The following is a 22,471-nucleotide window of genomic DNA, read 5'->3' on the forward strand; positions in this document are numbered from 1 at the left end:
GAGACGGAGATTGGTAACAAGATATGAACTAGGGTTTGGAGATGAGATGGTGCTGATGAAGATGTTGATGGTGACGAGTCCCCTCCGATGAGAGGAGTGTTGGTGATGACGATGGCGATGATTTACCCCTCCGGGAGGGAAGTTTCCCCGACAGGACGACCCTCGCGGAGCTCTAGATTGGTTCTGCTCAAGTTCCGCCTCGTGGCGGCATCGATTCCTCCCGAAAGCCTCCTCTTAATTTTTTTCGGAACGAAACCCTTCTTGTAGCAAAAGAGGGGGGCCAGAAGGCCACCATGGTGCCCACAAGCCCCCTAGGCGCGACCAGGGGGGCCGCGCCTAGCAGGCTTGTGGCCTCCTGCTCGCTCCCCTCTCATACTTCTTCGGCCCAGTATTTTTTATAAATTCCAAAATAAATCCTCGTTGATTTTCACGGGTTTTAGAGTTGCGCAGAATAGGTATCTCAAACTTGCTCCTTTTTCATGCCATAATTCCAACTGTCGGCACTCTCCCTCTTCATGTAAACCTTGCAAAATAAGAGAGAAAAGGCATACGTATTGTACCGTGAAGTGTAATAACAGACCATAAAGTGAAAAATATCAACATGAAAGCATGATGCAAAATAGACGTATCAGACGAACATCCAGGAATGCCTGTAGAGGTAATTTCAATCATTATGGCACTATATCGGCAACTTCTCGTTCATTTCCTGATAGCAAGGAATTAATATAGAACTCCTTTATTCATTTCCTTTTCTTGGCAGGGCTTGGAAACGGTTCACCGCCAATGCTCAGGGTGATTGGAAGTCAGAGCTTACATTTAAACAAATAGATGTAAGTAACTACTAGCTAGATCCGTGCATCTCCTTATTCTAGTTTCAATACCATTATAATTCTTGATTATGTTTTTGAGTGAACTCTCTTCTCGTAAAGTGCTTGAGGCAGGAACATGGGAACAATTTATGTGGATACTATGTTTGCGAGTTCATTCGCCAGAAGACCCATGAGAAGGGCAAAAACCGGGACATAAAAAAATCGAAGTACGATAAACAATACTCACAGCTTTATTTTATTACCGTGAATTGTGTTCGGTTTCATTGACATATATATTGACCAATTCTTTAAATTAGATCGAACGGTTGCGGGACGGTCTTCTACCACAGGAACGTGTCTGAGCAATTCAAGAGGAAATTGCCGGATTCTTAGATGCAGAGGTCCTAGGTGTGAAGGGGAGAATATTATTGCCCGTCGATGAGAATGGTATGAAATGTTATAGTGTAAAAGAGACATATGTTCATAGGTGTAACTCGTCTCTACATTTTGTAATATGTTCGACAAAGCACGATGGTTGAGGTGGTGTAATATATTCGTGACGATGATGTGCAATATAGTTGTTCTTTTATTGGTGTGTATGTACCATCCAATTTAATGCAAAATAAGAATTAATAAGTTCCCAAAACAAATGAATTGGAAAATTGTGGGAAGCAAAATAGCCCCATACAATTTAGTGCAAAACCCTAAACCCTAGAAATTGCTCAAAAGAAAAACAGTGAAGAAATAGCCCCGGTTCGTAATACGAACCGGGACTAATACCCCTCCTCCCCCTCGCTCCCAGCCCCGCCACATGGAAAGTCTTTAGCCCCGGTTCGGGGCCGAACTGGGGCTAGCATTAGTACCGGTTGATTAGTCCCGGTTCACGAACCGAGACTAATGGCCCAACCGAACCGAGGCTAAAGGCCCTTTTTCTACTAGTGTATCCCAGACCACCGGCCTAGAACACATCCTAGATCGATGATGAAGAAGAAGAAGAAGAAACTCCAAATAGAACAATCATCGCAGTCACGTCAAAGTACCGCTTTACCTGTACCTGCAACTGTTGTTGTGGTAATATGTGAGCAACAGAGACTCAACAATATCATTTCCAAAGGTATCAAGACTAGCAAAGCTTAATTAGTGGGTGAGGTATGGTTAAGTGGTGAGGCTGCAACAAGCAACTAAACATTTATCTTAGTGGCTAACTTATAAGTACAAGAATAAAAGGGAGGTGTTCTACCCATAAACGGACGTGAACTAATCATGATCACAAACTAATCCTGAACACCTACTTACGTTAGACATAACCCCATCGTGTCCTCTCTCGGATACAGAGCTCACGAGAAGAGAAAGTCACGGTTACACACACAGTTGGCATATTTTAATTAAGTTTACTTCAAGTTTTCTATGACTAGGTGTTAAACAAAGTTTCCAAGTTTCCACATAACTGTGGGCACGACTTTCCGAAAGATTTAACCCTAGAGGGGTGCTCCAACTAGTCCATCACAAACTACCACATGCTGTGTTGGAAACCTCGGCAACGGAAAACCCATGATCTCCTCGGATTCCTGGTGGAAAACATCAACCTCGAGATAGCCCAAAGTACCCTCAGAGTTCCTCGCACAAGACGTTCGAAAAGGTAAAACAAATCTAGTGAGGCCACCCAGCCTATCGACGATCCCGATAGGATCCGCATATCTTGTTCTCAGGACACGACGTATAAGCTAAGCGTACGGTGGCCTGATAGACATCTCCCGAGTTGCCCCGGGTTGCCCCCGCATTGTGCTCTAGTTATGGACCAGCACCATCAGCACTGCCCCCTGTATTACATTGAGTTAGTCCTCTGGTTCATGATGCCCTATGCTTTAATAACGGGTTCAATATTATTATGTTAGGCAAATATAGTACCAATGTTGGTGAGAGAGTACGGGATAAAGGGGTCCTCGGGCGGTCCGCTAGAGTATGATGGTCGACCTATTAGGGTGTGTTGATTGAAGACCGGACTGCATGATTGCCTCGAATTCAAGAAGGAAGGCACCGAAGACTGGCATGACATCCAAGCAAGGAAGATTAGATCGGCCCATCTACCCCTGGCCGATGGAGGCAACATGAAAACTCTAGGACCCCAGGTGTCTATATAAACCAGAGGTCCTTGCCCACGTAGGCAGGTTGAATCATCTAGGGTTTATCTTATATGATCTCGAGGCAGATCAACTGTGTAACCATCATCCAGATCAATATAATCGAGTAGGACCTAGGGTTTTACCTCATCAACAGGGCCCAAAACTGGGTAAATACTATATCCCCCTTCTCCTTCAACCCATCGATTCAAGGTCCACAGTTCGGGACCCTGATACGTCTCCAACGTATCTATAACTTTTGATGGTTTCATGATATTATCTTGTCAAACTTTGGATGTTTTGCATGCCTTTTATTTATTTTCTGGGACTAACTTATTAACTCAGTGCCAAATGCGAGTTCCTATTTTTTCCATATTTTTGACCCCTTTCAGAGGAGATTTTGAAGAGGCGTCCAAATGCAAGAAAATCTCGGAAAAGATTTTTTCTAGAACGAAAGAAGATCGGAGAACTTGGGAGCCAAGCCAGAAGAACCCCAGGGGCCGCAAAATCCCCCACCCCGCGGCCACGGGGGGGGGGGGGGGGCATCCAGGCTTGTGGCCCCCGTGGAGGTCCCCTGACCTAGATCTTGTGGCCCCCGTGGTGGTCCCCAGGGGCCCCAAAAATCAAGAGACGATCGCAATTACTTTTCCGCTGCCGCAAGCTTCTGTCTCCGTAAGATCCCATCTGGGGCACGTCCTGGTGCCCTGCCGGAGGGGGGCTTCAGACACGGAGGGCTTCTTCATCAACACCATGACCTCTCCGATGATGCGTGAGTAGTTCACCATAGACCTACGGGTCCATAGCTACTAACTAGATGGCTTCTTCTCTGTCTTGGATCTTCAATACAAAGCTCTCCATGATCTTCATGGAGATCTATCCGATGTAATCTTCTTTTGCGGTGTGTTTGTCGAGATCCAATGAATTGTGGATTTATGATCAGATTATCTATGAATCTTATTTGAGTTTCTTCTGATCTCTTTTATGCATGATTTCATATCCTTGTAATTCTCTTCGAGTTGTAGGTTTTGTTTGGCCAACTAGATCGATGATTCTTGCAATGCGACAAGTGCTTGGTTTTGGGTTCATACCGTGCGGTGATCTCACCCAGTGATAGAAGGGGTAGCGAGGCACGTATCATGTTGTTGCCATCAAGGGTAAAAAGATGGGGTTTTCATCATTGGTCTGAAATTATCCCTCTACATCATGTCATCTTGCTTAAAGCGTTACTCTGTTCGTCATGAACTCAATGCACTAGATGCATGCTGGATAGCCGTCGATATGTGGAGTAATAGTAGTAGATGCAGAAAGTATCGGTCTACTTGTCTTAGACGTGATGCCTATATGCTAGATCATTGCCTTAGATATCGTCATGACTTTGCGCGGTTCTATCAATTTCTCTACAGTAATTTGTTCACCCACCGTGATATTTGCTATTATGAGAGAAGCCTCTAGTGAACACTATGGCCCCCAGGGTCTAATACACACCATATTTTCAGCCTTACACTTTTTACTTCGTTGCACTTTCCGCCTTCAGATCTCACTTTGCAAACAATCTTCAAGGGATTGACAACCCCTTTGAAGCGTTGGGTGCGAGCTTTTTTGTGTTTGCGTAGGTACTTTGGACTTGACGAGGCCCTCCTTCTGGATCGATACCTTGGTTCTCAAACTGAGCGAAATACTTACTGCTCCGGTGCTGCATCACCCTTTCCTCTTCAAGGGAAAAACCGACGCAAACCAGAGAAGTAAGAAGAAGAATTCCCACGCGCGAGGGAAGGACTTTTGGTGCCGCAGCAGACCCCCTACCCGAGATCTGCCGATTTTGACACTGACATTGGTGCTTTAATTGAGAGCCCCGCTGTTGGATCACCGGAAGGTTCGATGGCATGCTGATACGCCCATTTTGCATCATGTTTTCATGTTGATATTTATCGCTTCTTGGGCTGTTATTTCACTTCATGGTACAATACTTATGCCTTTTCTCTCTTATTTTGCAAGGTTTTCATGAAGAGGGAGAATGCCGGCAGCTGGAATTCTGGCCTGAAAGTGGAACAAGTTTGAGATACCTATTCTGCGCAACTCCAAACGCCGTAAAAATCAACGATGATTTTTTTTCTGGATTTATAAAAAATACTGTGCCGAAGAAGCATCAGAGGGGCGCCAGCAGGTGGCCACAACTCTGCTAGGCGCGACCATCCCCCTGGCCATGCCTAGGGGCTTGTGGGCAGCTTGCTGGCCAACTGGCCCCCCCTCTTCTGCTATATGAAGGGTTTCGTCCAGAAAAAAATCAGGAGGAGGCTTTTTCGTGGATTCACCGTCTCCATGAGGCGGAACTTGAGCAGAACCAAACTAGAGCTCCAGCAGGACGATCCTGCCGGGAAAATTCCCTCCCGGAGGGGGAAATCATCGCCATCGTCATCACCAACACTCCTCTCAAGCCCCCTAGGCGCGGCCATGATGATCACACATAGAATAACAATACATCATAAAGATTCTTATGGTAAAGTAACAATTCCTTCACACAGCAATGTTTGAAACAAAAAACCTTACCGAGAAGTAGCCAACAATAGTCCATAGTCATTGAAGCAGTTGCAATTTATCATAACATCAGAGAGAGTCAAATAAGAGCTTGTAAAGCAAACCCACATACTCAATCATCTCTTTTGTTTTCCACAGTTGTTACAAATCACATGGTACTCATGGTATCAATGTTTCAGTTGGACACAGAGAAAGATAGGGGCTTATAATTTTGCCTCCCAACCATTTACCTCGAGGGTAAAGTCAACAATAATAAAGCATAAGTACTCACCTCCAAGTTGATATATGAATATAGATCTTTCCCTAGCTTGTGACGGTAGCCAAGACAAAGGCAAAATAAGGAATTGGTGAAGATCACCATGACTGTTTCAAGGGAAAAAGTAAAGGTATAAGATAGGCCCTTCGTAGAGGGAAGCAGAGGTCGTCATGCGCTTTTGAGGTTAGGATGCGTGTCCTCTTAGTGCGGAGGAACGTCACTTTATATTGCCTCCTGTGATAAAGAACTTTATTATGAAGTCTGTCGCTTTTATGTCTTCCTCATCACAGGTTCGTACAAAGCTTATTTTCCACACACTAATAGATCATACATATTAGAGAGCAATTTTTATTGCTTGCACCGATGACAACTTACTTGAGGGATCTTATTCAATCCATAGGTAGGTATGGTGGACAGTCATGGCAAAACTGGGTTGAAGGTTTAAGGATGCACAAGTAGTATCTCTACTTGGTGCGGGAGTTTTGGCTAGTATGAGGTGGAAGCAATCGTCGTATGCTAAGGGATCTCTAGGCATATAACATTGTTTGGAACCAAGCAAACACAATTCATTATGTTATCTTCCTTGTCCAATATCTACTTCTAAGCATGTAATAGTTTGGTGAGTGCTCACAATTGTAAAAAGTGTCTAAGATGATATATTTCCTTATTAATTCTTAATAATTGCAACAATGACTGGGTTTACGTTGGTCTATTCTCAACAAGTTTCAATCATCATACTTGTCATATGTGAAGCTGTCACTTTCCATAAGGTCTTCTCATGATCTTTCATGCTATCGTTCTTGTAATACTTTTGATCACGGCACAAAACAAAGCCCTTGACTAAGATGCTCTTTATTATATAGCTTGCAAGCTCGAATACATCGGGGGAGACACAAAACAAAAGACTCAAACTGAACACTAAAGACTTATTCCACTAAGAAAAGAAATAAAAACTGAAAAGGAAAGAACTAAAACAAAGGTAAAAGCAAAAGATATAAAGGTGATACGATACCAGGGCAACTACCCCAAGCTTGGCAAAAGCCAAGGGGATTGCCCATACCAATGCTTTGTTGTCTTCCTTTGGTGGTGATGGTGGTGGTGTTGTTGAAGTAGTCTGATCCTCCGTCTTCCAAGGCATAGGTGCTCCATCATGGCAGGATGAACGAGTCGTCGGAATCCTGAAATCTGCAGCCAACCGTATTGATTTAAATCTATACTCATACTCACAGTTTTGGTTCTGCAGGTCATAGATCTGGCCCTGAAGTTGATCAACCCTGTCATAGAGCCTGGAGAGGTGCTTCCCAATGTCAAAGGCATCCATCTTGTGATTGCTGGTGAACACCGTGATCCTCATGTGGTTGGCGTTGAGTCCACGCTCCACCGTCCCTTGGCACTTGAAGACATGTTGCTCCATTGCTTCGAGCCTCGTCTCCATGCTTCCGGTCTTCTTAGGCCCCTCAACATCACGGATTTGCAACATCCCCTCACTCATCTTGATAGACTGAGGGTGGTTCAGCACTTCCGTGAGGTAGGGATTGATGACCTTCTTGAAGATCTTGTCCTTAGGAGCTTTTGGGGAAGTCATGACGATCTAGATCTGCGACAGAAACAGGGTCGAAACGAATACAGAGGAAAACTACACGATACGGAGATCAAAACCCTCGGGTGTATATATAATGATTTTTTCTGGACCATAAGGAGTGCACCGCAAGAAAACGGAGTCCGGGAGGCACACGAGGTGCCTACAAGCCCTGTAGCCGTCACAAGGGGGGTAGGTGGCGGCTACCAAGCTTTTGGCCGCCTCGTGCGCTCTCCGGACTGCTTTTTATTTTTCTAATTTTCCAAAAATTCTGAAACGGACAAAATTTCCTATTGGAGAAGTTTCAGAGTCCAATTACTTACCGAAACACATACCTCTTCGTTTTCAGGGTCAGAAACAGGCTGATAAACATACCTTATGTACTCCTCTGGAGTTATGATATTGATGATATTTGTCTCAACAGTTATGGGAGTACCAGAGATATAATGCTTGATTCTTTGCCCATTTACCACTCTAGGATAATTACCTTCCGTGTTATTTATTTTGATGGCACCGGAACGATATACTTCCTCGACAACGTAAGGACCTTCCCATTTAGAGAGGGGCTTCCTGCGAAGAATCTTAGGCGAGAATTCTATAGGAGGACATAATCTCCTACATTGAACTCCCATTTTTGTATTCTTTTATCGTGCCATCTCTTAACCTTTTCCTTGTACAACTTGGCATTCTCATATGCCTGGGCCCTCCATTCATCTAATGAGCTGATATCGAACAACCTCTTCTCACCGGCAAGTTTGAAATCAAAGTTGAGCCCTTTGATTGCCCAATAAGCCTTGTGTTCTAGCTCAAGAGGTAAATGACAAGCCTTACCGTAAACCATTTTATACGGCGACATGCCCATGGGATTCTTTTAAGCAGTCCTATAAGCCCATAGTGCATCTTCAAGTTTACTAGACCAATTCTTTCGAGATCTATTGACAGTCTTTTGTAAGATCAATTTGATCTCCCTATTACTCAACTCCATTTGACCACTAGACTGAGGATGATAAGGAGATGCAACTCTATGGTTGACATCATACTTAGTAAGCATCTTGCGGAAAAAACCATGAATGAAGTGTGAACTGCCATCAGTCATCAGATATCTCGGGACTACAAATCTTGGGAAAATGACTTCTTTAAGCATCTTAATAGAGGTGTGATGATCAGCATTTCTAGTGGGGATAGCTTCTACCCACTTAGTAACATAATCAACACATACTAAGATGTGAGTGTACCCATTGGAACTCGGGAAGGGTCCCATATAATCAAAGCCCCAAACATCAAATGGTTCAATGACAAGTGAATAGTTCATAGGCATTTCCTGACGTTTAATGATGTTTCCTATTCTTTGGCATTTGTCACAAGACAAGACAAACTTACGGGCATCCTTGAAGAGAGTGGGCCAATATAAACCTGATTGCAATACCTTATGAGCAGTTCTATTTCCAGCATGGTGTCCTCCGTAGGCTTCGGAATGAAACTTCTGCAGGACCTGTCCCTGTTCATGTTCAAGCACACAAGGTGAGGGTCATCACAAAAGTATTGTCTCAAATCAAAGAAGAATTTATTCTTTTATTGATAGGTGAAACTGGGTGGTATGTATTTGTCTACTATATAGTTTGCGTAATCAGCATACCACGGTGCACTATGTGAAGTGCGGATGACATTTAGTTGCTCATCAGGAAAATTGTCATCAATATGTCGTGGCTCATCGAGGACATTCTCTAGCCTGGACAAGTTATCTGCTACAAGGTTATCAGCACCCTTTCGGTCAACAACGTGCAAATCAAATTCCTGTAGCAGGAGTACCCATCTGATTAGCCTAGGCTTAGTGTCCTTCTTCTCCATAAGGTACTTAATAGTAGCATGATCAGAGTGAATAGTGACTTTGGAGTCAACTATATAAGATTTGAACTTTTCACATGCGAACACGACTGCTAAAAACTCCTTCTCTGTAGTGGCATTGTTTCTTTGGGCACTGTCTAGAGTTTTACTAGCGTAGTGAATAACATTCAACTTCTTGTCAACTCTTTGTCCTAGAACAACACCGACAGCATAATCACTAGCATCGCACATGATTTCAAAGGGCAAGTTCCAATCAGGTGGTTGAACAATAGGTGCGGTTATCAAGGGCTTCTTAAGTATTTCGAAAGCTTCCTCACAATCCTCATCAGAAACAAAAGGAACATCCTTCTGCAAGAGGTTGGTAAGATTCTTAGAAATCTTAGAGAAGTCTTTAATGAACCTTATATAGAAACCAGCGTGACCTACGAAACTTCGTATACCTCTGATATCTTTGGGGCAAGGCATTTTCTCAATTGCATCAACCTTAGCCTTATCAACTTCAATGCCTTTCTCAGAGATTTTGTGTCCTAAGACGATGCCTTCATTAACCATGAAGTGGCACTTCTCCCAGTTCAAGACGAGGTTGGTATCTTTGCATCTTGTACGACTCGATCAAGGTTGCTGAGGCAATCGTCGAAGGAAGAATTGTAAACGGAGAAATCATCCATGAAAACCTCATAAATCTTTTTACAGAAGTCAGAGAATATAGCCATCATACATATTTGAAGGGTGGCAGGTGCGTTGCATAAGCCAAAAGGCATACGTCTATAAGCAAAGGTACCGAAGAGGCAGGTGAAAGTAGTTTTCTCCTGATCAGATTGTGCAACAGATATTTGCGAGAAACCTGAATAACCGTCTAGAAAGCAGAAGTGTGTGTGTTTAGATAGCCTTTCTAGCATTTGGTCGATAAACGACAAAGGAAAATGGTCTTTCCTGGTTGCCTTGTTCAGTTTCCAGAAGTCTATCACCATCCTATAGCGCGTAATAATCCTCTGTGGGATTAGTTGATTCTTATCATTAGGAACGACGGTGATACCTCCCTTCTTAGGTACGCAATGTACTGGACTTACCCAATCACTATGAGCAACAGGATACATGATTCCTGCTTCCAGAAGCTTTAATATTTCTTTCCTCATGACCTCTTTCATCTTAGGATTTAATCTCCTTTCATGATCAGCAACTGGTTTAGAATCAGGGTCTGTTTTAATCTTGTGCTGACAAAGAGTGGGACTAATACTCTTAAGATCATCAAGAGTATATCCAATAGCCTCACGGTGCTTCCTCAAAAAATTTAGTAACTTCTTCTCTTCGTGATTAGAGAGGTGAGCACTAATAATAACAGGATATATCTCCTTCTCATCAAGGTAGGCATACTTAAGAGTATCTGGTAACTGTTTTAGCTCGAACACACGATCACCCTTTGGTGGGGGAGGATCCCCAAGCAATTCAACAGGCAGATTATTCTTGAGAATAGGATATTGTTCTTAGACAATTTTATCTATCTCATCTCTTTCATCCATATGCATATCATTTTCATGCTCAAGCAGATATTGCTCTAAAGAATCCGTAGGAGGTACGACAATAGAGGCAAGAGAAATGATTTCATCCCTACCAGACGACTCCTTTTCATGGGGTTGTCTTCCAAACTTGGAGAAGTTAATTTCATAAGACACACCCTCAAAACTAACAGTGACAGTCTGTTTAATGCAATCAATATGAGCATTGAGAGTGTTGAGAAAGGGTCTACCAAATATGATGGGACAAAAGCTATCTTGTGCAGTAGCAAGGACGAGGAAATCAGTAGGATACTTCGTCTTACCACAAAGGACTTCGACGTCTCTCACAATTCCGAGAGGGCAGATAGTGTCTCTATTAGCTTGCGTAATAGTGACATCAATGGGTTCTAACTCAGCAGGTGCAATCTCATCTTTGATTTCATCATATAGGGACCGGGGTATTGCACTAACACTAGCACCCATATCACATAAACCATGATAACAGTGATCTCCTATCTTGACAGAAACAACGGGCAGGCCAACTACTGTTCTGTATTTGTCTTTCGCGTGAGGTTTAGCAATTCTAGCGGAGTCCTCACAGAATTTGATAACATGCCCTTCTATGTCTTCGGCTAAGAGATCTTTGATAATAGCAACACTAGGTTCGACTCTAATTTCCTGAGGGGGTGCAAGTGGTCTATTGTAACCCCTACGTATCACAGTTGGAGCTTTAGAATAATCCTTTTTCCTAGCAGGGTAAGGTGGTTTCTCAGCGTAGGCACAAGGAACAATAGGATCACTAAAGGCAATGACTTTCTCTTCAACTAGATTGGGTTTAACTATGTTGACTTCTACACGAGGATGATACTTAAACCACTTCTCTTTGGTAAGATCAACATGAGCAGGAAAAGATTCACATAGAGAAGCTACTATCCCAGAGTCAAGTTCATACTTACCGCTAAAATCTCTCGAAGTGTTTGTTTCAACAAAAGATTTAACGCAATCAAACTGGAAATTCATACCTGAATCCTTACCTTCTTCAAGCTCCCAATCTTCAGAGTTACGTTTGATTCTTTCCAATAAATTCCACTTGTGGTCAATATCCTTCTTCATAAAAGAACCAGTACAAGAAGTGTCAAGCATGGTACGATCTTCAAGAGAAAGCCAAGCATAAAATTCTTGAGTGATAATTTCTCTCGAGAGCTCATGATTGGGGCATGCATATAACATTGATTTAAGCCTCCCCCAAGCTTGAGCTATGCTTTCCCTGTCACGAGGCCAAAAGTTATAAATATAATTCCGATCACGATGTACCAAATGCATAGGATAAAACTTTTGATGAAATTCCAATTTTAACCGATTGTAGTCCCATGATCCAGTATCCTCACATAGCCTATACCATGTCAACGCCTTATCCTTCAAAGATAAAGGAAAGACTTTCTTCTTTACCTCATCCTCAGGCAAACCTGCAAGCTTAAATAAACCACAAACTTCATCTACATAGATTAGATGCAAGTATGGATGTGATGATCCATCACCTGTAAAAGGATTAGCCAGCAGTTTCTCAAGCATACCCGAAGGAATTTCGTCAAAGATATTTTCAGAAGGTACCTCAGGTTGTGGAGAAACTCCCCGCTCTTCCGTTCTTTGTGAAGATACCCCGAACAAACTCCTCAAAGGAACAGTTTCCATAGTGACAAGTGACAATAAATTTCAGCATAGTATATAAATGTTTCGTTACCAAATTCCACTTATAAAAGGCTCTTAACTCCCCGACAACGGCACCAGAAAAGAGTCTTGATGACCCACAAGTATAGGGTATCAATCGTAGTCCTTTCGATAAGTAAGAGTGTCGAACCCAACGAGGAGCAGAAGGCTCTGATAAATGGTTTTGAGCAAGGTAATAACTGCAAGCACTGAAAGTAGCGGTAACAAGTGATGGTGTAGTGAGGTGAAACGTAGCAAGTGAAAAGTAACAAGTAACAAGTAGTAGAAACGGTGCAGCAAAGTGGCCCAATCCCTTTTGTAGCAAGGGACAATCCTGAACAAAGTCTTATAGGAGGAAAAACGCTCCCGAGGACACACGTGAATTTCTGTCATGCTAGTTTCATCATGTTCATGTGATTCGCGTTCGTTACTTTGATAGTTTAAAAATGTGAGTGGACTGGCGCTTGGGTACTGCCCTTACTTGGACAAGCATCCCACTTATGATTAACCCCTCTCGCAAGCATCCGCAACTACGACAGAAGAATTAAGACAATGTCTAACCATAGCATTAAACTAGTGGATCCAAATCAGCCCCTTACGAAGCAACACATAGAGTAGGGTTTAAGCTTCTGTCACTCTAGCAACCCATCATCTACTTACTACTCCCCAATGCCTTCCTCTAGGCCCAAAGATGGTGATGTGTTATGTAGTCGATGTTCACATAACACCACTAGAGGAAAAGACAACATACAACATATCAAAATACCGAACGAATACCAAATTCACATGACTATTATCAGCATGACTTATCCCATGACCTCAGGAACAACAGTAACTACTCACAAAGCATAATCATAATCATGATCAGAGGTGTAATGAGTAGCATCAAGGATCTGAACATAAACTCTTCCACCAAGTAATCCAACTAGCATCAACTACAAAGAGTTATCAACACTACTAGCAACCGTACAAGTACCAATCGGAGTAGCGAGATGGAGATTTGTTACAAGAGATGAACTAGGGTTTGGAGAGGAGATGGTGTTGGTTAAGATGTTGATGGAGATGACTCCCCTCCAATGAGAGGAGTGTTGGTGATGACGATGGCGATGATTTCCCCCTCCGGGAGGGAAGTTTCCTTGGCAGGATCGTCCTGCCGGAGCTCTAGATTGGTTCTGCTCAAGTTCCGCCTCGTGGCGGCGGAGAATCCACGAAAAAGCTCCACGCTAATTTTTTCCTGGATGAAACCCTTCATATAACAAAAGAGGGGTGCCAGTGGGCCGCCAGGGTGCCCACAAGCCCTGTAGCGGCCACCAGGGGGGCGGCAGCTACCAGGCTTGTGGGGCCCTGGTAGCTCCCCTCTGATACTTCTTTCGCACAGTATTTTTTATATATTCCCAAAAAATTACACGTGGATTTTCAGGGCATTTGGAGTTGCGCAGAATAGAGGAGTCAGACTTGGTCCTTTTCCAGTCCAGAATTCCAGCTGCTGGTATTCTCCCTCTTCAAATAAACCTTGCATAATAGGAGAGAAAAGGCATAAGTATGGTACCACAAAGTAATATAACTGTCCATAAAGCGATAAATATCAACATGAAAGCATGATGCAAAATGGACGTATCAACTCCCACTTACGAGGCCAATTAGCTTTGGGAACATAGAAAAAAGAAACAAAACACATTCAAGGGCCAAGTCGGTCCTCGACGTACTACTGGACAAACCACGCCCCATACAATCTGCCCCGCCGAACTCAATTTCCACCCACAGCCTTCAAGCATGGTGGGTCGTCCAACAAATTGCAAAAAGTGGGGAATGCATCCTTGAGGCGCCACCTGCAGAAGCGCCTGAGATGTCGCCTAATAATAGTACGGAGATCCTAACAATATATGAAACATTCTCTTCGGCGAATAAGGGAAAGAGAGCCTTTCGAGAGCACTCGGTCTGCCCATGGTCCAACACATCAATCACTGTTGACCAAGACGACGAGCTGATGACTTGCACAGGCCGAACACCTATCGCCCTAGTCCTAAACCACATCATGGACAACTTCAGATTTATGAAGGTACTAATGGACTAGGGCAACTGCGGGGTTATACTTAAGGCGTAGGCCTACGGACCCGTTTCCATAGGACCCACCTAAGTACCCGTAAGGATGTCACCGTCAAGACATTATGTACATAATCTCAACCTCATTCGATCATCGTGCTCTCACTCGGCCACGTGAGGGCACTCGGTCTGCTTTGCAGCAATCAGACGCTCCCCAACATTCGGCCCACAACAAGGTAGGGCCAATGAAGAGTCTGCAACGGCCAAGGACATAAACACTTGCGTGAAGGCTCACGAAGAACTGCGTTACCTATAATGTTGCAATTAAAGCCATCGTTTCTAGTAACTCCCGTAGTTATTAGCATTTATTGCCTTGTAATGGTGCTCTGCCGGTCGTGGCAGCCACTATATAAGCCATTCCCGGGAACCGGGTTAAGGTTTAGTACTTGTAATCTTTTACACATCAAAGCACAATTGCTCCCTAGGGTGTCTTTGATAATTGATCACAACATATGCATCATTTGACTGATATGTTTTCCAAGTATATTTCAAAAAAAATTCAAAATTTTCTATGGCTTAAGGTTTATGTGGAGATGCCCCTGGATGCAAGAAAGGAATAATATTGGCTCAAGCTTAAAGCTAGAATACTCTTCATTTTATATTTGTGGGAAATCACTTTTGAGTCCATATGAAAGCCAATACTATTAAAAGTGGATGAGGTAGTAAAATGAAATGATTCCTCAAATGCTCAAAGTTAGCCACCAAAACACTTAGTTATTTTTCCCACATATCCACTCTGTCAAAATCCACATTCACAAATTCGGTGTCACCAACATTTCCATATCGGACTCACCAAGTTTAGCCTCAGATAGAAACCCTAGACATTCCCACCAAATTGATGCAACCGAAACGAAATCGGTGCTACGGAGTTCAGTGTGAACAACATTCTGTGTCCAAGATACACAAAATCGGAATTTCCGAGTTTTAGTATCGGTGCCACCGAGTTTGGCCATGTGACCGTTAGTCACCTTTCCGGTGCCACCGAGTTTCATATATCGGTCTCACCGAGTTTCAAAAGTTTACACCTTTGTCCTAATCAAAACCACCGTGTTTTCAACTTCGGTGTCACCGAGTTTGCCCTTTTGTGTGTAACGGTTGGATTTTGGCTTCTGTCTATATATACCCCTTCAAACACCTCTCATTTAGGGGAGAAGCACTCAGAACACACACTTCATTGCCATACCCATTTTCCCAGAGGGAACCACCTACTCATGTATTGAGACCAAGATATTCCAATCCAATCATTTGAAACTTGATCTCTAGCCTCCCCGAACTTATTTTCACCAAATCAACCCCTCCTACCCATGTGTATTCTATGAGAGAGGGATTTGTGTTGAGGGGGCTATCTTTAGAATCACAAGAGCAAGGAGTTCCTTGATCTACCACATCTATTACCTTTTGGAGGGTGGTGCATGTGTAGCAAAATTCAAATTTTTTCTTACGCCATATTCAGATCTTCCTATGGACGAACCAACAACGAGAGAGGGTGAGAGAATCTTCATACCTTTGAAGATCTCTAAGTAGAAGCGTTGCTAGAACGTGGTTGATGGAGTCGTACTCGCTGCGATTCAGATTGCGGTGTGATTCCGGTCTAGTGCCGAACCACGACACCTCCGCATTCAACACATATGCAGCCCGGTGACGTCTCCCACCTTGATACAGAAAGGAGGTGGGAGAGGTTGGGGAGGAGCTCCGGCAGCATGATGGTGTGGCGGCAATGGAGCGACGAGGTGTCCCGGCAGGGCTTCGCCAAGCACCGTGGGAGATGAGGAAGAAGAGAAGCAGGGCTACGCCGAGAGAGAGATGAAATTGCATGTCTCCAATGGCAAAAACCCCCACTATATATAGGGGGGAGGGGAGGGTCGCGCTCCCCTTAGGGTTCCCACCCCTAAGGGGTGCGGCAGCCCTAGATGGGAGGCCAGGGCAGCGGCCAGGAGGGGAGGAGGGGGTGGCACGCCCCCTGGTGGGCCTAAGGCCCACCTGACTTAGGGTCCCCCTTCCCTCTCTTGGCGCCTTGGGCTGGGTGTGGGGGCGCACCAACCCACCCAGGGGCTGGTTACCTCTCACACTTGGCCCATGTAGCCTTCCAGTGCTGGTGGCCCCTCCCGGTGGGCCTCTGTAACCCTTCCGGTGGTCCCGGCACGTTGCCGGTGGTGCCCGAAACATTTCCGGCGTCCAAACCCATCCATCCTATATATCAATCTTTACCTCCAGACCATTCCAGAGCTCATCGCGACGTCCGAGATCTCATATGGGACTTCGAAAAACCTTCCGTAACCTTGTATAACAATTCCCTATAACCCTAGCATCATCGAACCTTTAGTGTGTAGACCCTACGGGTTCGGGAGGCACGCAGACATGACCGAGACACCTCTCCGTCCAATAACCATCAGCGGGGTCTGGATACCCATGGTGGCTCCCACATGTTGCACGATGATCTCATCGGATGAAGCACGATGTCCAGAATTCAATCAATCCCGTATACAATTCCCTTTGTCTGTCGGTATAGAACTTGCCCGAGATTCGATCGTCGGTATAACTATACCTTGTCCAATCTCGTTACCGGTAAGACTCTTTGCTTGTTCCGTAGCATGTCATCCCATGACTAACTCCTTAGTCACACTAAGCTCATTATGATGATGTTCTACCGAGTGGGCCCAGAGATACCTCTCCGTCACACGGAGTGACAAATCCCGATCTCGATTCGTGCCAACCCAACAGACACTTTCGAAGATACCCGTAGTGTACCTTTATAGTCACCGAGTTACGTTGTGACGTTTGGTACACCCAAAGCACTACTACGGTATCCGGGAGTTGCACAATCTCACGGTCGAAGGAAAAGACACTTGACGTTAGAAAATCTTTAGCATACGAACAACACAATCTAGTGCTATGCTTAGGATTGGGTCTTGTCCATCACATCGTTCTCCTAATGATGTGATCCCGTTATCAATGACATCCAATGTCCATGATCAGGAAACCATGATCATCTATTGATCAACGAGCTAGCCAGCTAGAGGCTTGTTAGTGACACATGGTGATATATTTATTCACACATGTATTACTCTTTCTTGTTAATACAATTATAGCATGAACAATAGACGATTATCATGAACAAGGAAATATGATAATAACCATTTTATTCTTGCCTCTAGGGCATATTTCCAACAGTCTCCCACTTGCACTAGAGTCAATAATCTAGTTACATTATGATGAATCGAACACCAAAAACATTGTGGTGTTGATCATGTTTTGCTCGAGGAAGAGGTTTAGTCAACGGGTCTGCAATATTCAGATCCGTGTGTACTTTACAAATATCTATGACTCCTCTCTGGACCTGGTCCTAGATGGAGTTGTAGCAGCGTTGGATGTGCTTGGTCTTCTTGTGAAATGTGGGCACCTTGGCTATAGCAATGGCTCCAGTGTTATCACAGAAGAGTGTCATCGGACCTGACACGCTTAGAACCACTCCAAGGTCGGTGATGAACTTATTCATCAAAATCCCTTCATGAGCCGCTTCCAAGCAGCTATGTACTCCGCTTCACATGTAGATGTTGCCACAACATCTTTCTTGCTGCTGCACCACCTCTCTGCCCCGCCATTCAAAACATACACGTATCAGGTTGGTGACTTAGAGTCATCTGAATCTGTGTCGAAGCTCGCATTGGTGTAACCCTTTACGACGAGCTCTTCATCACCTCCATAAACGAGAAACATCTCCTTAGTCCTTTTCAGGTACTTAAGGATATTCTTGACTGTTGTCTAGTGTTCCATACCGGGATTACTTTGGTACCTTCCTACCAAACTTATGGCAAGGTTTATATTAGGTCTTTTACACAACATGGCATACATTAGAGAGCCCACGGCTGAAGCGTAGGGGACAGTACTCATCTTCTCTCTATCTACTGCCGTGGTTGGTGACTGAGTCTTACTCAATCTCTTACCTTGCAAAACTGGGAAGAACCCCTTCTTCGAGTTTTCCATATTGAACTTCTTCAATATCTTGTCAAGGTATGTACTTTGTGAAAGACCTATGAGGCGTCTCGCTTTATCTCTATAGATCTTGATGCCTAATAGGTATGCAGCTTCTCCAAGGTCCTTCATTGAAAAAGTATTCTTCAAGTAGGCTTGTATGCTCTCCAATAACTCTATATTATTTCCCATCAATAATATGTCATCCACATATAGTATGAGAAAAGCTACAGAGCTCCCACTCACTTTCTTATATAGTCAGGCTTCTCCATAAACCTGTATGAACCCAAACGCTTTAATCACCTCGTTAAAGTGAATCTTCCAACTCCGAGATGCTTGCACCAGCCCATAGATGGAGCGCTGGAGCTTGCATACCTTGTTAGCACTTTTAGGATCGACAAAACCTTCTGGTTGCATCATATACAACTCTTCCTTAAGATACCCGTTAAGGAACGCTGTTTTGACATCCATTTGCCAAATTTCATAATCATGAAAACCGGCAATTGCTAACATGATTCGGACTGACTTCAGCTACGCTACGGGAGAGAAATTCTCATTGTAGTCAACTCCTTGAATTTGTCGAAAACCCTTTGCGACAAGTTGAGCTTTATAAATGGTCACATTACCGTTTGCGTCAGTCTTCTTCTTGACGATCCATTTATTTTCTATGGCTCGCTGACGATCAGGCAAGTCCACCAAAGTCCATACTTTGTTCTCATACATGGATCCTATCTCGGATTTCATGGCCTCAAGCCATTTGTTGGAATCCGGGCCCGCCATTGCTTCTTCATAGTTCGAAGGTTCACCGTTGTCTAACAACATGAGTTCCATCACAGGATTGCCGTACCACTCTGGTGCGGAACCTACCCTTGTGGACCTTCGTGGTTCAGTACCAACTTGATCCGAAGCTTCATGATCATTATCATTAACTTCTTCTTCAGTTGGTGTAGGCGCCACACGAACATTTTCCCGCGCTTCGCTACTCTCCGGTTCGACAAGCGGTACAATTACCTCATCAAGTTCTACTTTCCTCCCACTTACTTCTTTTGAGAGAAACTCTTTCTCTAGAAAGGATCTGTTCTTGGCAACAAAGATTTTACCTTCGGATCTAAGATAGAAGGTATCCCCAATAGTTTCCTTAGGGTATCCTATGAATACACATTTCTCCGCTTTGGGTTCGAGCTTCTCTGGTTGAAGTTTCTTCACATAAGCATCGCAGCCCCAAACTTAGGTTTCTTGCCAAACCATAATTCATATGGTGTCGTCTCAACGGATTTAAACAGTGCCCTATTTAAAGTGAATGTTGCAGTGTCCAATGCGTATCCCCAAAATGATAGCGGTAAGTCAGTAAGAGACATCATAGATCGTACCATATCTAATAATGTGCGATTACAACATTCAGACACTCCGTTACGTTGCGGTGTGCCAGGCGACGTTAGTTGTTTAACAATTCCACATTTCCTTAGGTGTGTGCCAAACTTGTGACTCAAATATTCTCCTCCACGATCAGATCATAGACACTTTATTTTCCTGTCACGTTGATTCTCAACCTCACTCTGAAATTCCTTGAACTTTGCCCACGTTTGAGATTGGTGTTTCATCAAGTACATATACCCATACCTACTCAAATCATCGGTGAGAGTGAGAACATAACGATAGCCACCACGAGCTTCAACGTTCATTGGACAACACACATCATTATGTATTATTCCAATAATTTGGTTGCTCTCTCCATTTTTTCTGAGAATGGAGTCTTACTCATCTTGCCCATGAGGCACGGGTCGCATGTGTGGAATGATTAAAAGTCAAGAGACTCTAACAGTCCATCAGTATGGAGTTTCATCATGCGCTTAACACCGATATGACCCAGGAGGCAGTGCCACAAATATGTGGGACTATCATTAGCAACTTTACATCTTTTGGTATTCACACTATGAATATTTGTAACATCATGATCAAGATTCATCGAGAATAAACCATTCACCAGCGGAGCATGACAATAAAATATATCAATCATATAAATAGAACAACCATTATTCTCTGACTTAAATGAGTAGCCGTCTCGCATTAAGCAAGACCCTGATACAATGTTCATGCTCAAAGATGGTACTAAATAACAATTATTAAGGTTTAAAACTAACTCCGAAGGTAGATGTAGAGGCAGCGTGCCGACGACAATCACATACACCTTGGAGCCTGATGACCCACAAGTATAGGGGATCTATCATAGACTTTCGATAAGGAAGAGTGTCGAACCGAAAGAGGAGCAGAAGGACATGACAAGTGGTTTTCAGCAAGGTAATCTCTGCAAGCACTGAAATTATCGGTAACAAGTAGTTGTGTGATAAGATGATTCATAGCAAGTAGGAAGAAACAACAGTAAAAAAGGTGTAGCAAAGTGGCCCAATCCCTTTTGTAGCAAACGACAAGCCTGGACAAACTCTTATAGGAGGTAAAACGGTCCCGAGGACACATGTGAAATTCTGTCAACCTAGTTTTCATCATGTTCATATGAGTCGCGTTCGCTACTTTCATAGTTCGATATGTGCGTGGACCGGTGCTTGGGTAATGCCCTTACTTGGACAAGCATCACACTTATGATTGACCCCTCTCACAAGCATTCACAACTACGAAAGAAGAATTAAGACAAAGTCTAACCATAGCATTAAACTAGTGGATCCAAATCAGCCCCTTACGAAGCAACACATAAACTAGGGTTTCAGCTTCTGTCACTCTAGCAACCCATCATCTACTTACTACTTCCCAATGCCTTCCTCTGGGCTCAAATAATGGTGAAGTGTTATGTAGTCGACGTTCAAAAAACACCACTAGAGGAGAGACAACATACAACACATCAAAATATCAAACGAATACCAAATTCACATGACTACTTATAGCATGACTTATCCCATGTCCTCATGAACAAAAGTGACTACTCACAAAGCATAATCATATTCATGACCAGAGAGGTAATGAGTAGCATCAAAGATCTGAACATATTATATTCCACCAAGTAATCCAACTAGCATCAACTACAAAGAGTAATCACTACTGGAATTGATAAATTTGCCGTCTGCCGTGCCTTTGCCGTCTGCTGACGCATGGCAAAGATGCTCTTTGCCGTCAGTTGGTACAAAGCGGAAGGCAAAGAGGTTGCAGCGGCGCCACCCTAACGCCCAACTCGCGCCGCACCCCACCCACCCCTTTGCCGTCTGCCTCCCAGCCTTTGTAGACGGCAAAGGAGCTCCCCCTAACGGCGCCGAGCCCCCACCCCCCCGCTCCCCTAACGGCCAACTCCAGCGCACTGCCCACCCCCGTAACGGCGCCCAGCCCCCTCCCCGCGCACTGCCCACTCCAGCGCCACCGCCCCTCCTCCCCGCGCAACTCCTCCCCTCGCCGGAGCTCGCCCTCCCCTCCTCCCCGCGCAACTCCTCCCCGCGCCCGTCCTCCACGCGCCCCTCCTTCCCGTGCCCTGCACACCCGAGTGCCGCCGCCGCCAACACCGGAGCCGCTCCGGCCCACCACCGCCGTGTGGCCGGAGGTCGCCCTCCCCTCCTCCCCCCGCACCTCCTCCCCGCCGCCCAGGGCCGGAGCTCGCCCTCCCGTCCTCCCACTGCCCTCCGCCCCGGCCGCCCACTGCCCCTACACAGGTAAGGTTTTTTTTTCTTTTTCGCTTTATTTCTTGTTTTTTATTTTGAATTACATAGTTAATTTAGATAGTTAGTTTATTTTGTGTTTTTTATGATAAATTGGATAGTTAGTTTTTTCTTCTTCTGTGTTTATGTTAAATTAGATAGTTAGTTTATTAAGTAGAAAAAGTAGATAGAAAAGAAAAAAAATAGATAGAAAAAAGAAATGATAGATGAAGAAGGGTATGGGCCCCAAAAAAGAAATGATAGATTTGCATTTGAAGTAAATGTGCATTTTTGAGAGAAGTTGCATGTTAAGCTTTTGGTCTGAAGATAGGAGGTGTTGACATAAACCTCATGCATGAAGCATTGATGTAGTTTTATTTGCACCTCTTAGATCTTAGCTTTTTGAGGTTCTAT

Source organism: Hordeum vulgare, chromosome 6H, assembly GCF_904849725.1.
Source record: "Hordeum vulgare subsp. vulgare chromosome 6H, MorexV3_pseudomolecules_assembly, whole genome shotgun sequence".
Classification (NCBI taxonomy): Eukaryota; Viridiplantae; Streptophyta; class Magnoliopsida; order Poales; family Poaceae; genus Hordeum; species Hordeum vulgare.